The sequence below is a fragment of the Heteronotia binoei genome, chromosome 21 (assembly GCF_032191835.1).
Source record: "Heteronotia binoei isolate CCM8104 ecotype False Entrance Well chromosome 21, APGP_CSIRO_Hbin_v1, whole genome shotgun sequence".
In the NCBI taxonomy this organism is placed as follows: Eukaryota; Metazoa; Chordata; class Lepidosauria; order Squamata; family Gekkonidae; genus Heteronotia; species Heteronotia binoei.
Window position 1 is genome coordinate 151,759,209 of NC_083243.1, and position 6,129 is coordinate 151,765,337.

Genomic DNA, 6,129 nt, shown 5'->3' on the forward strand with positions numbered 1-6,129 from the left:
AGGGCCCCACTGCCTCCCTGGATGGTTTCCTGCATTTAATATATTTGAAGAAATTTTTATTGTTATTTTTATTGTTATGTTTTGGGTAGAGCCTGAAGAGGGTGTAATTTGAGGAGTGAAGGGAACTCAGTAAGATATAATGCCATACAGTCCAACTTCCAAAGCTGCCATTTCTCCAAGTGAACTAATCTGTTGCCAGAGATCAGTTGTAATAGTAGGAGATCTCTAGCCACCACCTGGCGGTTGGCAACCCTACATCCAGCCCTGACTTTTAGACCAAAAACCTGCCTCCTTTGCAAAAGGAAAGGAAAGGAAAGGTCCCTGTGCAAGCACCAGTCATTTCCGACTCTGGGGTGACGTTGTTTTCAAAACTTTGCAAAAAGAGCAAAGCAAAAAAATGAAATCAACTTCCGTTTACATTCTTGCCAAAATTTATATATACAACCAATCCCACATAGCATATCATTTTGTATACAGCCAGATACATTTGCACATTGTGCAACAGAAATGTCAGTCTTAATTATTTAGCTTCCACTTTATTTAGATGCATAACTCTCCAGGTGCATGTGCTTTGTATCTCTTGAGTATGTGTGGCCTCTCTGCACAAACCTGTTGTTTGTGCTTTCATAAGAGTGTTCTTTTAAAGTACCTATGTGTGTTTGTACAAGGTGGCATTGATGGCTAATACAGGCTTAAGCACAGTAGGCCACTCAGGACGCTGTCACAGAGGAATGCCCTCCTTTGATTTATGAATCCATTACAGTTGTTCAGATGGAGCAGCAAGACCTGCTCGTAATTTCCATTGTACACAGATCATATGTGTTTTTAAGTTCAACAGATCAGTCTCGAGTTGTACTTCTGGTCAAAAGGTGGTTGAAGAGGGCTTTGTTCTTAAAATATTTGGCCTCAAATTATCCAAATGATTGCCCTCTTGATCTTTACAAGCCAGGATCAAGTATTATCTATTTTAATGATCCACTAAATATAGTCTGGCAGCTTGGTACATGATGCTTCTAACACTAATGAAAACAAAGTTAGAGTCCAGAGGCAACTTTAAGACCAACAAAGTTTTATTCAAGGTGTGAACTTTTGTGTGCATGCATACTTCCTGAGATACATAGAAATGGAAGATAACCATTCAAACTAATAGACAGAGGCTAAACAGCACATTAGCATGTAACATGATGAAGATATGGAACTATTGAAAACAGTCATTTTCAAAACATTTGACTGTAACTTTTCAAAACATTTGACTATAACATTACTTTCATGCTGAGTCACACCTAAGCAGAGCTTTTTGGTAGGAAAAGCCCAGCAGATGAACCCATTTGCATATTAGCCCCCCTAACATCACCATCGTTTCACACAGGGCTTTTTGGTACGAAAAGCCCAGCAGGGACTCATTTACATATTAGGCCACACCCCTGATGCCAAGCCAGCCAGAACTGTGTTCCTGTGTGTTCCTGCTCAAAAAAAGCTCTGCACCTAAGATGAACTTGGATTCCAACTGCCTGGAGAAATATTAGCATGAAGCAGGTAACAGAGGAAGATGGTTGCAGGGATTCATATAATCTTAGACATGAGAAAAGTGCAATCATGATCATGCTAGGAATAGAAAAGGAGGAGCCACAATCTGCTTCCATTAGCTGTTTTGTCACTGACATAAGAAGATCAACTACAAGTACTTAATAATCAGGACTAATATTGGAAATGCAGGGGAGGGGAGATATAATTCATACATATCATTAAATTGCTTTGTCGAAAACTCTTTTGAGTAGCATATGAAAGTGATATAGAAGTATAGTAAATAAATACATGCAAAGCACATATTAGTGGCTTTCTTTTATAATCATTCACTAATTTAGTACATTTTAATTCTACTCTTTTTCCTAGAAGCTCAAGAAAGCACGTATGGTTCTCCTCCTCCTCTGGGATGTGAACTAGACAGAGAAAGAAGAACTGGCCAACAATAACCCAGTAAGTTCCATGGCAAGAGGGAATTTGGACTTGGTCAGCATTGTCTCTTGAACACAGGTCCAGATCGGGTGGAGAAAGTAATTGATTATATACCTGAACCAACTGTCAAGTTTACATCATTTCCACTGGGTTCTGATCAAGAAAGAAATAGATTAATGAGCAGGATATTATCTAAGATTTCAGGTTTTCACGGCTGGTAACATCATTAGGGTTTGTAGAATCTTTCGGGATCAAGTGCCGTGTTCTACTGGAGAAAGGATGGGAAGGAAAACTTTCTCCAGTAGAACACGGCACTTGATCCCGAAAGATTCTACAAACCCTAAGGATATTATCTGCTTGAAAAGGAAAGGTCCCCTGTGCAAGCACCAGTCGTTTCCGACTCTGGGGTGACGTTGCTTTCACAACATTTTCATGGCAGACTTAATGCTTAATGCTTCACTTTCCAGAAAAAGCTTGTGGATACAGGAAACTCGCTGCTACAGACAAAAATCATTTACAAACCTCATATTAAATTAGGTTTCTGGGATTTATTTTCATCTATGAAATCAAGATATAGCATTATTTAACAACAGCTCTATAAGATATCCCCACATAACTGATAAGATATCCCCACATGATTGATCAGGAGTGAAAGTGAGAAGAATTATGGTGACAAGATAAAGAGAAGAATACAATTCACATATCCCTAATGGAATTGACCAAATTCGGTGTTCCCATTGGCTGTGGTGCGTACCACAGACATGGGGACACACACGCAAATGCATGGAGGGGACAGCATTTGTTTCAGCTGCAGGGTGGATAGGAAGACAGAAAGGATGGGTGAGTGAATGCCAAGGGTTGGGGTGGGAAAACATCAAGGGAGGGTAATTAAGGCCAAGGATTGGTGGGTGGGTGGGAAGACAGCAAAGGATGTCACAGGTCACAGGTGGGGGAGTAGTGGTGTACCAAGTTTGTGGGAGTAATTGAGAGGAATAAGTGGTTGTGGGTGGGTAGTAGTTGGAGGGTGGGTGGGAAGACACCAAGGATGGGGGGAGTGAATGCCTTCACTTGGTTGGGAAGAAAGAAGTGGGGGGACTCTTTCTAGCACCTGTTGTATTTTCTCCACAATGGACTTTATTCCTAGTCTTAAATAATTGTTTAGAAAAGAGAGTTCTTACTGAAACTCATTCAACAATTAAAGCTACAGAAATTATGGGGTGGATCTAGCAATGTGTATATGGAGAAAGAAATACACTTAGTGTAGTTCCACATGCAGAAAAATTGTACAACTTCTCCTGTTCCCACCTGAGTTTCTCTCCCTCTCTCTCCCCCGCCCCTCTCTCTCCCCCACACACAATCTTTATTTATTTAAAACATTTGTATTCTACCTTTCTTCCCAATTAGGTCCTTCAAATGTTTAAAAGACATTAAAACATCAACTTAATACATATGAAAAGCAGTAATTAAAACAAACAAAAAGGAGGGTAAAAGGAATGTCAGATGAAACAAATAAGTCTTCGCCTGCTGGCAGAAGATTTAGAGGAGTCAGATGAATTTCAAAGTTTTCGTGCTACAACTGAGAAGGCCCTTTCATAGATTGCCACCCATCTAGCCTCAGATCATGAGGACACTCGAAGCAGGGGTCCTAAAGATGGCATAAAATAGTGGAACTTACTCGGTGGTTTGTAGAGAGGCACATTTGCAATTACCATCAATCAAGAGAGCCACATGCTCTGTGCACCACCCCATCAAACACACATCTACAATAATGTAAGTATTAATATTAAGAAAGTAAAAAGGTAGTCACCTGTGCAAGCACACATCGTTACTGACCCATGGGGTGACGTCACATCACTGAGTTGTGAGGCTCCTACCCCTTCCTCCTGCTGAGACCCCTACGATCTGATCCTCAGTCTCTTTTTAGTTGTTTTGGAGGCCACTCCCTTTAAAATCTAAACATGGTGGGAATGAGTCTTAAAAGTACACCTGGTCTGCCATGACCAAGGCAAATTCTTTCATGGAGGCAGGGTATCACAGGAATGCATAAAGCATTTACGTTCTCCCAGCTTCAAAGCATGCCTAATACAATCATATCTCTTGCTCCAAGGAATACTTCATCATGACAATAAGAACCATTTCCAGGTATAGACAGCTGGGCAACCCTTAAATATCACTAATCCTGCCCAGGCTTGAAGGACACATTTAAAGGTGCTTTCTTTCTACCTCTCCTCCCCATCTATTTGCATTCTTTCCACCCCTTCCTTCCTCTCCCTCCCTGCCACATCTATTTGCTTTCTTTCCACCTTTCTTTTCCCTTTCCTTCCTTCCTTTCTCTCTCTCCCTTTCTTCCCCCTCCCTCTGTCCCCATCTATTTGCTTTCTTTGTTTCTCTTCCTCTCTCTCTTTTCCTCTTCCTTCCTCCCTCTCCCCATCTATATGCTTCCTTTCCACTTCTTTCTTTTAACCTTTCTCTCTTCCTTCCTCTCCCATCTATTTGTATTCCCCCCCAATTGAGACAGCTAGAGAATGCTTTCCAAAATATATCACTTTCAAGAAAAAAAATCAGGAAACAAATAGTTCTAGTTATCTAGTCATTCAGTTTATTACCATCAAAGATCAGTTAAACATGGAAATAAATAAGATGTTGTGCCAGCAGCCTGATGCTCTCTCTCTCTCTCTCTCTCTCTCATAATAGTGAATCCATAAAACAATCTTGGGAGCTGTCAGGCCAGAGTGAGTCCAGCTGTGTTCATGTCTTGTAGCTCTCGAACATTTGACATTTATTCTATCTGGCTCTTATGTTAAGCAAATTTGGCCACCCCTGGTCTAGTAGAAATACAGGTGGAGATATAATAAGTTTGACTTAGTACAAATTTAAACCTCGATCTTAAACTGGAGCACTGTTTGTACCTGGGAGTGCCTGGGGGGGCGGGGGAGCAGACTGTCTCTTGGCAATTGTGCCACCTCTTAGTCAGGTGGATCTCGAACAGCTTTTTGTGTCCCTGCCCACTTTGGCCAGCTGTATGGCAGATAAGGGTGAGGCCAGTGAGCCTGAGGAATGAAGTCCACTGCTCCCATTTAAAAGGCAGGGCCTGCAGATGGGTTGGGTATTTGGAGCCCTCTTCCAGAAAAACCTCCCTTCACACACCATGTTTCCTGTTCTATTCCTATTGTTGCTACTCATCCTTGCTGCGTAGGGTCGCCAAGTCCAACACAAGCAATATCTGGGGACTTTGGGGGTGGAGCCAGGAGACACTGGGGGTGGAGCGAGGAGCAAGGATGTGGCAAGCACAACTGAACTCCAGAGGGAATTCTGGCCATCATGTTTCAAGGGACCACACACCTTTTAAATGCCTTCCCTCCATTGAAAATAATGAAGGATTGGGGCACCTTTTGGGGGCTTACAGAATTGGACCCCCTAGTCCAATCTTTTTGAAACTTGGAGGATGTTTTGAGTAGAGGCACTAGATGCTATTCTGCAAATTTGGTGTCTTTATCTCAGAAAATAGCCCCTCCAGAGCCCCGGAAACCCATGATCAATTTTCCATTATACCCTATTCCCTATACTCTACAGGGAATAATGGAGTGCCCAGCAGACATTTATCCCGCCCCCCGCTTTTTGATGACCCTAAAGCAGGGGGAGGGCCTCTAAACTGGGGGATCCCCTGCCCCCACCTGGGAATTGGCAGCCCTATTGCTGTGGTTAACAGGGCCTAGATTGGCCAATAGGCCTTGGGGCTGTTGCTTTCTCTATAGCAAAGAGTATGTATGTTTGATTGTACTGTTAAAAGAGCATAACAGTCACGAGTAGGCATTGGCTAGGAAATGTAGTGCAGGGTGTGCAGGGGTGGGCAACCTTCATGACCCTAAAGGAGGCTCTAAAGATTGGGTGCATGTGCTGACCAAGCTCCCAAGTGTCAGGTGATGGCAGAAATAGTGGCTTCTGCCATTTTCAGCCCTAATACCACCTTTCTTTCCTTGGTTATGGCCACAGGCAGGATGGGAGTGATTCATTGCCAATAGTTGAGTTGTCAGTGGCTGCTCCAAGTTGTTGCCTGATTCCCTGCAGTCCAGTGTGTTTATGTTATCTTTCCCCTCACCTCCATGGGCTGGTCTCCATTCTATGCACAAGTGACCACTGCAGTCTTTTTCTTTTTTTTCATTTGTGTGTATG